Raw genomic sequence first — 13418 nt, 5'->3', positions numbered from 1 at the left:
TAACTTTCCAGTTTTCACTGACTTTGGTGAAAATGTTGTTCTGTTCCATAGCTACTTAAACCCTCCGGGCAATAGGTTGTCCAGATGAAGGCCAATGGGATGACCCTATCAGCCTTAGCAAGAGAAATTGGTTGTTCAGAGTCTGTAATTTCTAGAATATTGCATCTTTACAACTTAACAAAATCATTCAAGTCTACCAAGAAGGTTGGTTGTCCTTAAAAGACAAATGAAAGAGAGGACTTGATAATGCAGAGAATCTCCATGGGTAATCATTCAACACTGCAGTTGGAATTGTTCAGCATTGAACAGTGTAAGGATCTGTAGCGTCATATAGTTTCTCCAATATATAAGAGCATTTGGACTAAAGGCCAAACCTCTCATTAGCAGAAACAATCAAAAGGCTAGATTCAAAGGTGGTGGAGGAAGTGTCCTGGTTTGGTGAATATTTTCTGCAGTGCAAGTTGGACCTCTCCCAGAGATACATGGAAAAGACAATGCAAGTGTGTATCAAAACATTCTTCAACAACATGTGGTTCCTTCCTTGCATTCACTCAATCAGCCGGCAATTTTTACATAGGACAATGTCCCTGTCAAACACCAAGATCTATTGGATCTAAACCCAATAGAATATGCCTGGTGACAAAGTTATGGCCAAGAAACCCACAACAGTCACAGAACGGTGGAAGAGAGTAGAAGCAGAGTGGACCAAATTCCCACCAGTGCATTGTGAGACACTATTGATGTCATTCAAAGGAAAGGTCTGTACACTTCTACTGATTGGTGACTGCTGTAACCTCCAGAAAATGCCATTATAATCTTTCTCTGTGCTATAGTTATTGCTGTTGTCTTATTTTGATCATTCCATTTTCTTTTTCAAAATAAAAGTTTTATGTTGATATACTTTCAAAATTTTGAAAACCACAGTTCTAGTGGCAATGGATCAATGGAGATAATCATACAGTGTTCTCTAATTTTAATCCAGTGTGTGTGTGTGTGTGTGTATATATATATATATATATATATATATATTATATATACACTCACCGGCCACTTTATTAGGTACACCTGCCCAACTGCTCATTAACACTTAATTTCTAATCAGCCAATCACATGGCGGCAACTCAGTGCATTTAGGCATGTAGACATGGTCAAGACAATCTCCTGCAGTTCAAACCGAGCATCAGTATGGGGAAGAATGGTGATTTGAGTGCCTTTGAACGTGGCATGGTTGTTGGTGCCAGAAGGGCTGGTCTGAGTATTTCAGAAACTGCTGATCTACTGGGATTTTCACGCACAACCATCTCTAGGGTTTACAGAGAATGGTCCGAAAAATAAAAACCATCCAGTGAGCGGCAGTTCTGTGGGCGGAAATGCCTTGTTGATGCCAGAGGTCAGAGGAGAATGGGCAGACTGGTTCGAGCTGATAGAAAGGCAACAGTGACTCAAATCGCCACCCGTTACAACCAAGGTAGGCAGAAGAGCATCTATGAATGCACAGTACGTTGAACTTTGGGGCAGATAGGCTACAGCAGAAGAACAGGAAACTGAGGCTACAATTTGCACAAGCTCATCGAAATTGGAAAGTAGAAGGTTGGAAAAACGTTGCCTGGTCTGATGAGTCTCTTTTTTTGCTGCGACATTCGGATGGTAGGGTCAGAATTTGACGTCAACAAAATGAAAGCATGGATCCATCCTGCCTTGTATCAACGGTTCAGGCTGGTGGTGGTGGTGTCATGGTGTGGGGAATATTTTCTTGGCACTCTTTGGGCCCCTTGGTACCAATTGAGCATCGTTGCAACGCCACAGCCTACCTGAGTATTGTTGCTGACCATGTCCATCCCTTTATGACCACAATGTACCTAACATCTGATGGCTACTTTCAGCAGGATAATGCGCCATGTCATAAAGCTGGAATCATCTCAGACTGGTTTCTTGAACATGACAATGAGTTCACTGTACTCAAATGGCCTCCACAGTCACCAGATCTCAATCCAATAGAGCATCTTTGTGATGTGGTGGAACGGGAGATTCGCAATATTGGATGTGCAGCCGACAAATCTGCGGCAACTGTGTGATGCCATCATGTCAATATGGACCAAAATCTCTGAGGAATGCTTCCAGCACCTTGTTGAATCTATGCCACGAAGAATTGAGGCAGTTCTGAAGGCAAAAGGGGGTCCAACCCGTTACTAGCATGGTGTACCTAATAAAGTGGCCGGTGAGTGTATATATTGTGAGAAAGTAAGAGGTATTGTGTGGGAAAACCGCTATCTGTCCTACAGGCAGATGAAATACATGTGGTAAAAGCCCTGGGTTTGTCTGCAGTAACCCAAGGGTTAATGCAGACATGATAAGCAGGAATAGTCTGTTTTGTCTGTGTTGGCCTAGCTAACACAGACACATTTGTAATGTCCGTACTGGGCCTGCTTATTATGGAGTAGGGGTAGGCTGGTAGTGGGACTCCTACTCCACCCGGGCTTCGGTCCTGGGCTTTTGTATAGCCCACAGGTGCAGGTCACAGGCCTCGTTAGGGTCTGATTTAGTCTGCAGGCCAGAAGCAGTAGGAGAGGCCCTACCTGGAGAGCTGAAAGTGAGATTGCATTCTCACAGCAAAGGTAACTGAGGGTCTCCTGTCTTGCTGCTGGCCAAGAGCGTGTGCCAGGCAGCCTGGTACCCGGATAGCTAGGGTCTGTCAAGTGTATTAGACAGCGCCTAGCCGGGCAGGAATTACTGTTATAATGTTTTTTGCATGTGCCTAAGCCAAGGCTGAATTTGTGTTCTGTTTTGCAAGTGTGAATAAACACTTAAGTTGGACTTTTAAACCTGCGTGTGTCACTGCTTCCTGCACTGCTACCTGTCAACTACCAGAGCAATTCCCCACATATGGTGGATTGGAGCGGGCAAAGTGCAGTGAAGTATACACTAGTGCATGTCCTGGAAGTTGACAGCACTGAAGCTGCAAGCCACAGCCATGGAGGAGTTAATCAAGCAGCTTGTCCAGTCCAACGTGCAGCAGCAAGAGACAAACAGATTGCTGCTCCAGCAGGTAACAGCCCTGACCGCTGCTCAGCAAAGGACTGTCCCAGCAATGACGGTGAAGGACGCCAGGAAAGAGGTCCGCAAAGCTATGACCAAGATGACCGCCGAGGATGATGTGGAGGCCTATCTGACAGGCTTTGAGAGGGTGGCCACCCGAGAGAGGTTGCCACAGCAGCACTGGGCAGAGGTGTTGGCCCCCTTCCTCGTCGCTGATCCCCAGCAGGCATACTACGACCTGAGCGAGGAGTATGCCCGGGACTACTCCAAGGTAAAGGCAGAGATCTTGGCCCGACTAGGAGTTGATCAGCATATACGCGCTCAAAGAGTGAATAGCTGGAGATACCAGGAGGCGCTACCACCGAGGGGGCAGATGCACCAACTTGTTCACTTGGTCCGCAAGTGGCTTCAGCCTGAGACATCAACCCCAGCCCAGATGGTCGAGAAGGTTGTTTTGGACCGTTTCCTGAGGGCCTTGCCGGGTGAGATCCAACAATGGGTGGGACGCGGGGACCCGTCTGATGCCGATGCGCTGGTGGGGTTGGTGGAGAGGTTTTGTGCCACTCAGGCCCTAACAAAGAAAGCCCCTTATACCAAGACAGGCCTTAAGGCACGGAAGGTCTTGTCACCCACAAATTCCCGGGGCAGGACAACGCCCAATGTCCGGGAAGTACCCCAGGGGAGGAGGAGGGGGGAGGCTCCCACCTGTTGGACCTGCCATGAGCCAGGTCATATTGCAGCCCATTGCCCCAATTCCTCAGAGCCCATGGACTGCAGTTCCGCCAGAAGGGTTTCTCTCTATGCTGCCCCTGTCTACACAGCTACTAGCCCCGACTCTGCTGATGAGCGCCACCTGTGCCGGGTGACTGTGGCAGGGCATCCAGCGTTGGCCCTGCTGGACTCAGGCAGTCGGGTGACCTTGATTAATGGGTCCCTCACAGACCCCAAGGCAGTCACAGGGCGCACAATTGGAGTCCTGTGCATCCATGGGGACGTAAAGGACTACCCCACCACAGTTATTAACTTCCAGACCTCTTGTGGAGAGACACTACATGAGGCAGCGGTTGTCAAGAACTTGCCCCATGACCTTATCTTGGGACGGGACTTCCCCATGTTCTGGACTCTATGGCGGGGAAACCAAGAGTTGGGGGGTTGTTCTCCTGTGTTGTCTGGTCAGATCTCTGAAGCCGAGCCTGATGACCCAGACTCTGGAGTTCCTGCCGTAGGGGTGACCGCCACAGAAGATGGAAGTGTAATGTTTCCCCTAGATGTTATGGCAGGCGAAACTGAGGAGGTAGTGACAGGACCGCAGTTGTCGGATTTGGAGGTATCCCGTGACAACTTTGGTACTGCACAACTCCAGGACCCCACTCTGGTCCGCGCCAGAGAAAATGTGGTAGAGATTAATGGTGTACCTCAGCACCCAGGTGCGGATAAGTTGTTCCCTCGAGTGGTGGTAAATCAGGAGTTATTGTACCGCATTGATAAGGTCCACGGTGAAACCCGGGAGCAGTTAATGGTACCTCAGCCATATCGTCAGATGGTGTTAGACCTTGCACATAAGCATGTGATGGGAGGGCACTTAGGTACCACAAAAACTCTGGAACGCATCTTGCAGCGTTTTTATTGGCCCGGAGTGTACGATAGGGTAAAAAGGTATTGTGAAACTTGCCCTGATTGTCAATTGCATGCTCCCATGGTACACTTTCGAAGTCCGTTGGTACCTCTGCCCATTATTGAGGTACCCTTTGAAAGGGTCGCCATGGATTTGGTCGGTCCTTTGGTTAAATCTGCTCGGGGGCATCAGCATATCCTGGTAGTCATGGACTATGCTACCCGATATCCTGAGGCCATCCCACTACGGCACACCTCTGCGAAACTAATTGTTAAAGAATTGTTTGCCATGTTCTGCCGGGTGGGACTTCCCAAGGAGATCCTCACAGATCAGGGGACTCCTTTTATGTCAAAAGTCACCAAGGAGCTATGTCGGCTCTTTAATATTAAACAGTTACGCACCTCTGTGTACCATCCTCAGACGGATGGATTGGTAGAACGGTTTAACAAAACTTTAAAGAGTATGCTAAAAAAGGTGGTAAACAAGGATGGGAAGGACTGGGATGTACTGTTGCCATATTTAATGTTCGCCATCCGAGAGGTTCCACAAGCCTCTACTGGATTCTCGCCGTTTGAGTTAGTATATGGCAGACATCCCAGGGGTCTCCTGGACATAGCCAAAGAGACATGGGAACAAGAGCCCACCCCCCACAAAAGTGTAATAGACCATATCTCAGATATGCAGGACAGGGTGGCGGCCGTCATGCCCATTGTCAAGGAGCATATGGAGGAGGCACAAAGAACTCAAAGCCGGGTTTATAACAGGTCAGCAAAAGTAAGGACCTTTAATCCCGGTGATCGTGTGTTGGTGCTAGTCCCCACTGTAGAAAGTAAGTTTCTCGCTAAATGGCAAGGACCGTATGAGGTTATAGAGAAAATAGGAGAGGTGAACTACAGGATACGTCAGCCCGGACGGAGAAAACCCGAGCAGACTTATCATGTTAATCTGTTAAAGGCCTGGAAAGACAGAGAGAGTCTGCATACAGAGATGGTTCTGGCTAGTCCACCTCCTGCGATACCCTCACAGGCTGCAGGTAAGCCTGTGCCGGAGGCAGAAGTGCGAATAGCCGATACCCTAACCAAAGAGCAACAGCGAGAGGCTCGAGAGTTTGTAGCAAGAAATACAGATGTGTTCTCAGAGTTGCCAGGCTACACATCTGTAATTAAACATGACATTGTCACTGAGCCAGGGGTAAGGGTAAGATTAAGGCCGTACAGAGTCCCTGAAGCTCGTAGACAAGCCATATCAGAGGAGGTTCAGAAGATGCTGAAGCTAGGGGTAATTGAGGAGTCCAAAAGTGAGTGGGCCAGTCCAATTGTTCTAATTCCCAAACCGGATGGGACGTTGCGATTTTGCAACGATTTTAGAAAATTGAATGAGGTGTCTAAGTTTGATGCCTACCCCATGCCCCGGGTGGACGAGCTTATTGAGAGACTAGGGGGTGCTCGGTACTTCACCACCCTTGATCTAACTAAAGGATATTGGCAGGTACCCCTGACAGATAGGGCTAAAGAAAAGACAGCCTTTGTTACCCCTGAGGGCCTTTTTCACTGTTGTGTTACCATTTGGGCTTCATGGGGCCCCCGCTACCTTTCAACGGTTAATGGACATAGTGTTAAAGCCACATAGGAGATACGCCTCAGCCTATCTAGATGACATTATCATCTACAGCCAAGACTGGGCGAGTCACTTGGCCAAGGTACAGGCCGTAGTGAACTCGCTAAGGGCAGCGGGCCTGACTGCAAACCCCAAGAAGTGTGCGCTGGGAATGGAGGAGACACACTATTTGGGGTATGTGATTGGTCGAGGTATAATTAAACCTCAGGTCAACAAGATTGACGCTATACAGGGTTGGCCTCAACCAGTGAGCACAAAGCAAGTCAGGGCATTCCTGGGCATTGTAGGGTACTACAGACGGTTTATACCAAACTTTGCCACCATGTCCGCTCCCCTGACAGACCTGCTGAAGGGTAAAAGGCCTGTCATGGTGCGGTGGAATGAACAAGCAGAAGGTGCTTTTCAGGCCTTGAAGTCTGCGTTGTGTGGATCTCCCGTCCTCATTGCGCCAAACTTCAAGAGAGAGTTTATTGTGCAGACGGATGCGTCAGATGTAGGACTGGGAGCTGTCCTGTCTCAGGAGGTGAATGGCGAGGAACACCCCATTACTTACCTGAGCAGGAAGCTCACGCCAGCTGAAAAAAATTACAGTATCGTAGAGAAGGAATGTCTGGCGATAAAGTGGGCATTAGAGTCCCTACGGTACTACTTGCTGGAACGACGGTTCCGTCTAATAACTGACCACTCTCCTCTCACGTGGATGAGTAGAACTAAGGAGAAGAATGCCAGGGTCACTAGGTGGTTCTTGTCCCTCCAAAATTTCAGCTTTACGGTGGAGCACAGAGCCGGGAAGCTACAGGGCAATGCGGATGCCTTGTCCCGAACGCATTGCTTAATGTCAGGAGTTCGCCCCGGTGGGTCTGAACTGAGGGGGAGGGTATGTGAGAAAGTAAGAGGTATTGTGTGGGAAAACCGCTATCTGTCCTACAGGCAGATGAAATACATGTGGTAAAAGCCCTGGGTTTGTCTGCAGTAACCCAAGGGTTAATGCAGACATGATAAGCAGGAATAGTCTGTTTTGTCTGTGTTGGCCTAGCTAACACAGACACATTTGTAATGTCCGTACTGGGCCTGCTTATTATGGAGTAGGGGTAGGCTGGTAGTGGGACTCCTACTCCACCCGGGCTTCGGTCCTGGGCTTTTGTATAGCCCACAGGTGCAGGTCACAGGCCTCGTTAGGGTCTGATTTAGTCTGCAGGCCAGAAGCAGTAGGAGAGGCCCTACCTGGAGAGCTGAAAGTGAGATTGCATTCTCACAGCAAAGGTAACTGAGGGTCTCCTGTCTTGCTGCTGGCCAAGAGCGTGTGCCAGGCAGCCTGGTACCCGGATAGCTAGGGTCTGTCAAGTGTATTAGACAGCGCCTAGCCGGGCAGGAATTACTGTTATAATGTTTTTGCATGTGCCTAAGCCAAGGCTGAATTTGTGTTCTGTTTTGCAAGTGTGAATAAACACTTAAGTTGGACTTTTAAACCTGCGTGTGTCACTGCTTCCTGCACTGCTACCTGTCAACTACCAGAGCAATTCCCCACAATATGTATACACAAACATACATACAGTGGGTACGGAAAGTATTGAGACCCCATTACATTTTTTTTTTTTTGCTCACTAATGTACACAACAAGTATTAAACAAGAAAAACTGAAGTATCCCAAGGTCATAAGTATTCAGTAACTCTGCTCAGTATTGAGTAAAAGCACCATTTGATCTAGTATATCCATGAGTCTTCTTGGGAATGATGCAATAAGTTTTTCACACCTGGATTTGGGGATCCTACCAAGAGATTACCTTCCCAAGCTTCATTTCTTATATCTTTGCATGGCTGCATTTCTGTAAAATATAAGTTTTTGAGAAATGCAAATTAGCCTGTGGTGGTCTGCAGAGCACCATCAGTCCACTGTAATAAAATTTACCCCAGGGGGCAGTGGCAGCCGCATTCTAACCAGCCGCAATCAGTGCCAGCCGCAATCACCAGCTCTCAGAACCCGGCTGGCACGGTGAAGCCTGATGGTGCTCTGCAGATCTTATGAACTCATTTTTTTACAGAAATGCGGCCATGCAAAGATATAAGTAATGAAGCTTGGGACACATTGGAACCGGATGGGGAGATTTATAATAGTCATCTGCCATCAGGTAATCTGATGGTAGATATCCTTTCATTGCAACCAGTCATCCTGTCCTTGCAGCTGATGCTGCCACCACTGTTTTACTGTTGCAATAAGTTAATTCTTCATCAGACCAGAGAATCCTATTTCTCATAGTCTATCATGTGTTTTTTTGCAAACTTTATGCAGGCTTTCATATGTCATGCACTGAGGAGAGGCTTCCGTCGGCACACTCTGCCAGAAAGCCTCGGTTGGTGGAGGCTGCCGGGATAATTGATTTTATGAAACTTTCTCCCATCTCTCTACTGCACCTCTGGAGCTCAGCTACAGTTATCTTGGGGTTTTTAACCTCTCTCACTAAGGCTCACTTCCCACGATAGCTTAGTCTGGACGGCCAGGTTGAGGAAGAGTTGGGTTTATGGAGGCCACTCTGCACTTAGGAACCTTGAGTGCTGCAAAAATTCTTTTGTAACCTTGGCCATATCTGTGCCTTGCCACAATTCTGTCTCTGAGCTCCTTGGGCAGTTCCTTAGACCTCATGATTCTCATGTGCTCTGACATGCAGTGTAAGGTTTTATATATTCAGGTGTGCACCTTTCCTAATCAAGTCCAATCAGTTTAATTTAAAACAGCTGAAGGAGGAGAACCTTCACAAGGAGGTTCAGATGGAAATGGACAGCATGTCAGTTAACCCCTTAACGCTCTGCGCCGTAGCTCTATGGCGCAGAGGTATAAGGGATGTATGAAGAGGGCTCACGGGCTGAGTCCTCTTCATACAGAGGTGGGGGTTGTTGCATATTGAAGCAAACCCCCACCGCTAATAACCGCGGTCGGTGCTTGCACCAATCGCTGCTATTAACCCTTTCAATGCCGCCGGCGGCGTTTAAAAGACGATCGGTTGCCATGGTAGCCTCGGGTCTTCGTTTGACCCGAGACTATCTGGCATCTGCAGATTCGTTACAATGAGCCAGTGGCTCATTGTAATGAATGTGCTGCAAAAATGCCATATATTACAATACAGAAGTATTGCAGTATATGGTAGGAGCGATCTGACTATCTAGGGTTAATGTACCCTAGATGGTCTAAAAAATAGTGAAAAAAAAAATTTAAAAAAAGTTTAAAAAATTAAAAAAATTAATAAAATATTAAAAGTTCAAATCACCTCCCTTTCCCTAGAACGGATATAAAACATAATAAACAGTAAAAATCACAAACATATTAGGTATCGCCGCGTCCCAAAATGCCCGATCTATCAAAATATAAAAACGGTTACGGGCGGCGGTGACCTCCGAGGCGGGAAATGGCGCCCAAGTGTCCAAAATGCGACTTTTACACCTTTTTACATAACATAAAAAATGAAATAAAAAATGATCAAAATGTCGCACAGTCCTCAAAGGGGTAGCAATGAAAACGTCACCTCATTTCGCAAAAGAAGACCCCTCACACATCTCCGTGCGCCAAAGTATGAAAAAGTTATTCGCGTCAGAAGATGGCAAAAACATTTTTTTCTTTTTTGTACACATTCGTTTAATTTTTGAAAATGTATTAAAACTCAATAAAACCTGGATAAATTTGGTATCACCGCGATCGCACCGAACCAAAGAATAAAGCTGACGTGTTATTTGGAGCGAAGAGTGAAAGTCGTAAAAACTGAGCCCACAAGAACGTGACACACGTGCGTTTTTTTTTCAATTTTTCCATATTTGGAATTATTTTTCAGCTTCGCAGTACACGGCATGTTAAAATAAATTACATTACGGGAAATTAAAATTTGTTACGCACAAAATAAGCCCTCACACAGGTCTGTACATGTAAAAATTTAAAAGTTATGGATTTTTGAAGTTGGAGAGCGAGAAATGAGCCGAAAAACCCTGCGTCCTTAAGGGGTTAAATAAGTGTCACAGCAAAATGTCACAACAAAGGGTCTGAATAATTATTATCATGAGATATTTAGATTTTTCTTGTTTAATAAATTAGCAAAAATATCTACATTTAACCATTTCCTCTCTGCAAGATGGGTGCAGAGTGAACAATAAATAGAACCTGTGAGGGAAATATATTTTCATAAACTGCCATTAGGAAGCATTGCCTCTATCCCTTCATTGTCCCTCTACATGCCTGTAAACTCAAGCAATCAGGTACTAAAGCTGTATGCAAATTACCTGAAACTGGTCCAATGAATCATCATCATATTCAGTCTCCACGCCCCTGCAGTCACCACATGTCCTCAGGGACATCCACTACTGTAGGATTCTGGACTCACTTCTGAATGTAACACTGTAGCTACATGTGCAGGGGTTATCTGAGCTGGTGATATCTATGGAAGCTGGTGACACAGAGAGCACTGATATTGATGTTGTGGAGGGTAAGTGACAATCTCCTGCTTTAGTCACACCCGCCGCAGCAGAGCCCCAAGGTCCCAGAGGCCAGCAGCTCCATAGTACAGACAGTCCACTACCCACACAACCCCTATAGCAGGACATGGGGTCAGGAAATGCTTGGAGTTGAGTGTCCCCATTCTTCTCCTCTAACACAATTTATAGTTGCCAGGCATTCAAGAGGAGAAATGTTGTCTGCCTAGGCTACGCTCAGGTGTGGGAGATGTATTTATGTGGCAAGTTTCTGCACCATGGTAAAATTCAGGCTGTGCAGGGACCTCTCCATATGAGCATGGTAAAGTTGGTCCTCCCCCCAACCCCAACCCCCCCCCCCCCCCGCCATGGAGGGGAGATTTCCCAGATGAGGTGCAGGAGGAGAAGGTGCAATTGTCAATGTGAGTATACTCAGTTCCAGAGAACCCAGAATGAGTACTACTGCACCGTACCACTCAGAGATAGGTAACACTGAAAGGGGCATGAAGGTATTGGAATAGCCTGTAGAGAAGCCAGTGCCTGCCTCTTCCCCTTCCCCAGCACCCACCACTGGGAAAAAAAAGACGAAAGATAAGAACACCCACAAAACTGAGAGTACGACCACCGTCCAAAAACCCACAAAAATTAGAGTGAAGAGACATGTGCAATGTCCTCTAACTGGGGCCCAACCTAACGGTGTTGGGGCAGCTGGATTCCCCTGGTGCTTGATTGGCTAACTGTAGCGCAACCTAGCTCTAGTCAGTGTCACTGTAGCATAGTCCAGAAGAACTAGCCTCTTCCATGCCAGGCAAAGCCAGCTAGAGGATGGAGGGGGGGGGGGGGCAGGTTTTCCCTCAGGCACTCCCAGTGTATGCGTGATGTGGGGATCCCCGGCTAGAGGGTAGAGGCAGGGCCGATTCTAGCCTTTTTGCTGTCTGAGACGAAAATTGAAATGTCTCCCCCCCCACACACACACACACATAATGGGGCAGATTTACTTACCCGGCCCATTCGCGATCCAGCGGCGCGTTCTCTGAACAGGATTCGGGTCCGGACAGGATTTATGAAGGTAGTTCCTCCGCCGTCCACCAGGTGGCGCTGCTGCGCTGAAAATCATCTGAACGCGCCGGAATACACTGAGCTGGACCAGGTGAAGGTAAGCGCTTCCCAAGCGACACATTTTCGGTTTTTAAATGCGGCGGTTTTTCCAAATACGTCGGGTTTTTGTTCGGCCACGCCCCCCCCCCCCCGATTTCCGTCGCGTGCATGCCAGCGCCGATGCGCCACAATCCGATCGCGTGCGCCAAAATCCCGGGGCAATTCAGGTACAATCGGCGCAAATCGGAAATATTTGAGTAACACATCAGGAAAACGCGAATCGGGCCCTTAGTAAATGACACCCAATAGGTATAAATAGGTCATCCACAATTAAATTAACTAGTGACTAGTTAATTAGTAAACAGCGAACATGTAAGTTTGGACAAATCTAGAAGCTTGATGTTCAGACTAAGGGAAATAAACACAGATGAGCAACTAACAAGGCCCACTCCAAATCGGCCACAAAATGCAAACAAAACCAAAAAGAAGTTAGTACTCTACTCCAATATGCAAATCAATCCGTATTTGATCCACAGAACAGTCTCACCAGCTTTGAAATGGTTAAAAATAGAGGAGTTCCTCGGTAATTCTTCCTGGCTTTCTGTGAATTTCCTGCAGTAGTCTCGACAGTGGAGTGTAAGTTTGGACAGTCTACCATCAGTAAAATCTGGTAGATGTCCCCTATTGGCGCATGTAAATAGAAAAGCAGCCAAGGGAGCAGAGACACCATAAGTTTCCATGCAGGAAGGAAGCATTGTAAGTATTAGAGGACAAATAAGTAGCATTATAACTCATTTTTATTATACACATTAATGTTTTCTATTTTTTTCACAGGTTTCGGGACCCTATTGGATTATTTTTCAAGAAGAGGATTTTATAAGATCTAATAAAATGGTCAGAGGTCTGGGGAAGTTTTTATTTCAATAAAATATTTTTCCATTTGTGTGTTTTATTTATTTTTACAACATTAAAAACGTAGTAATATTCGCTATTGTATAGACGGCGACCATAACTAAAGGTTACTGGTGACCACTAATCCCCAAACAATTATCCCAACACCCACCACCACCAGGGGTGTTGGGAAGAGCCGGGTAACCGCAGGAACAGACCATATACTCTGATGGTCTGGCCCTGAGACGGTAGCTGGTTTTGCTAGACCAAGAAGGGCTAATAACAGTGGCTCATCCTGCCCTGGTACTGCTAGGCTGCTGCTGCTGGTTGTATCTGGCTGGAGAAGGAACATATGGGGGGAACTGATGTTATTTGCTTGTTAAATAAAAAAATAATTTGGAAAAAAAACGCGTAGGGGCCCCTATTTTACCTTCTCTAGCCAGGTTCAACCAGCAGCAGCACCAGAGCAGGATGAGTCAATGTTATTGGCCCTTCCTGGCCTAGCAAAACCAGCCTGCTGCCTCCTCAGGGCCAGACCATCAGTGTAAATGGTTTGTTCCTGTGGGTACCCGGCTCCTCTTGACACCCCTGGTGGCGGTGTGTGCCGGGGTAATTGTTTGGGGGTTAGTGGTCAATTCTAAGTCCAAGCCTTAGTAATAGTCTATAAGATAGCGAATATTACTAAAGGCTGCATAGTGGTAACAATAAA

The sequence above is a fragment of the Engystomops pustulosus genome, chromosome 1, assembly GCF_040894005.1.
Source record: "Engystomops pustulosus chromosome 1, aEngPut4.maternal, whole genome shotgun sequence".
In the NCBI taxonomy this organism is placed as follows: domain Eukaryota; kingdom Metazoa; phylum Chordata; class Amphibia; order Anura; family Leptodactylidae; genus Engystomops; species Engystomops pustulosus.
Note: the sequence above shows the minus strand (reverse complement) of the source record.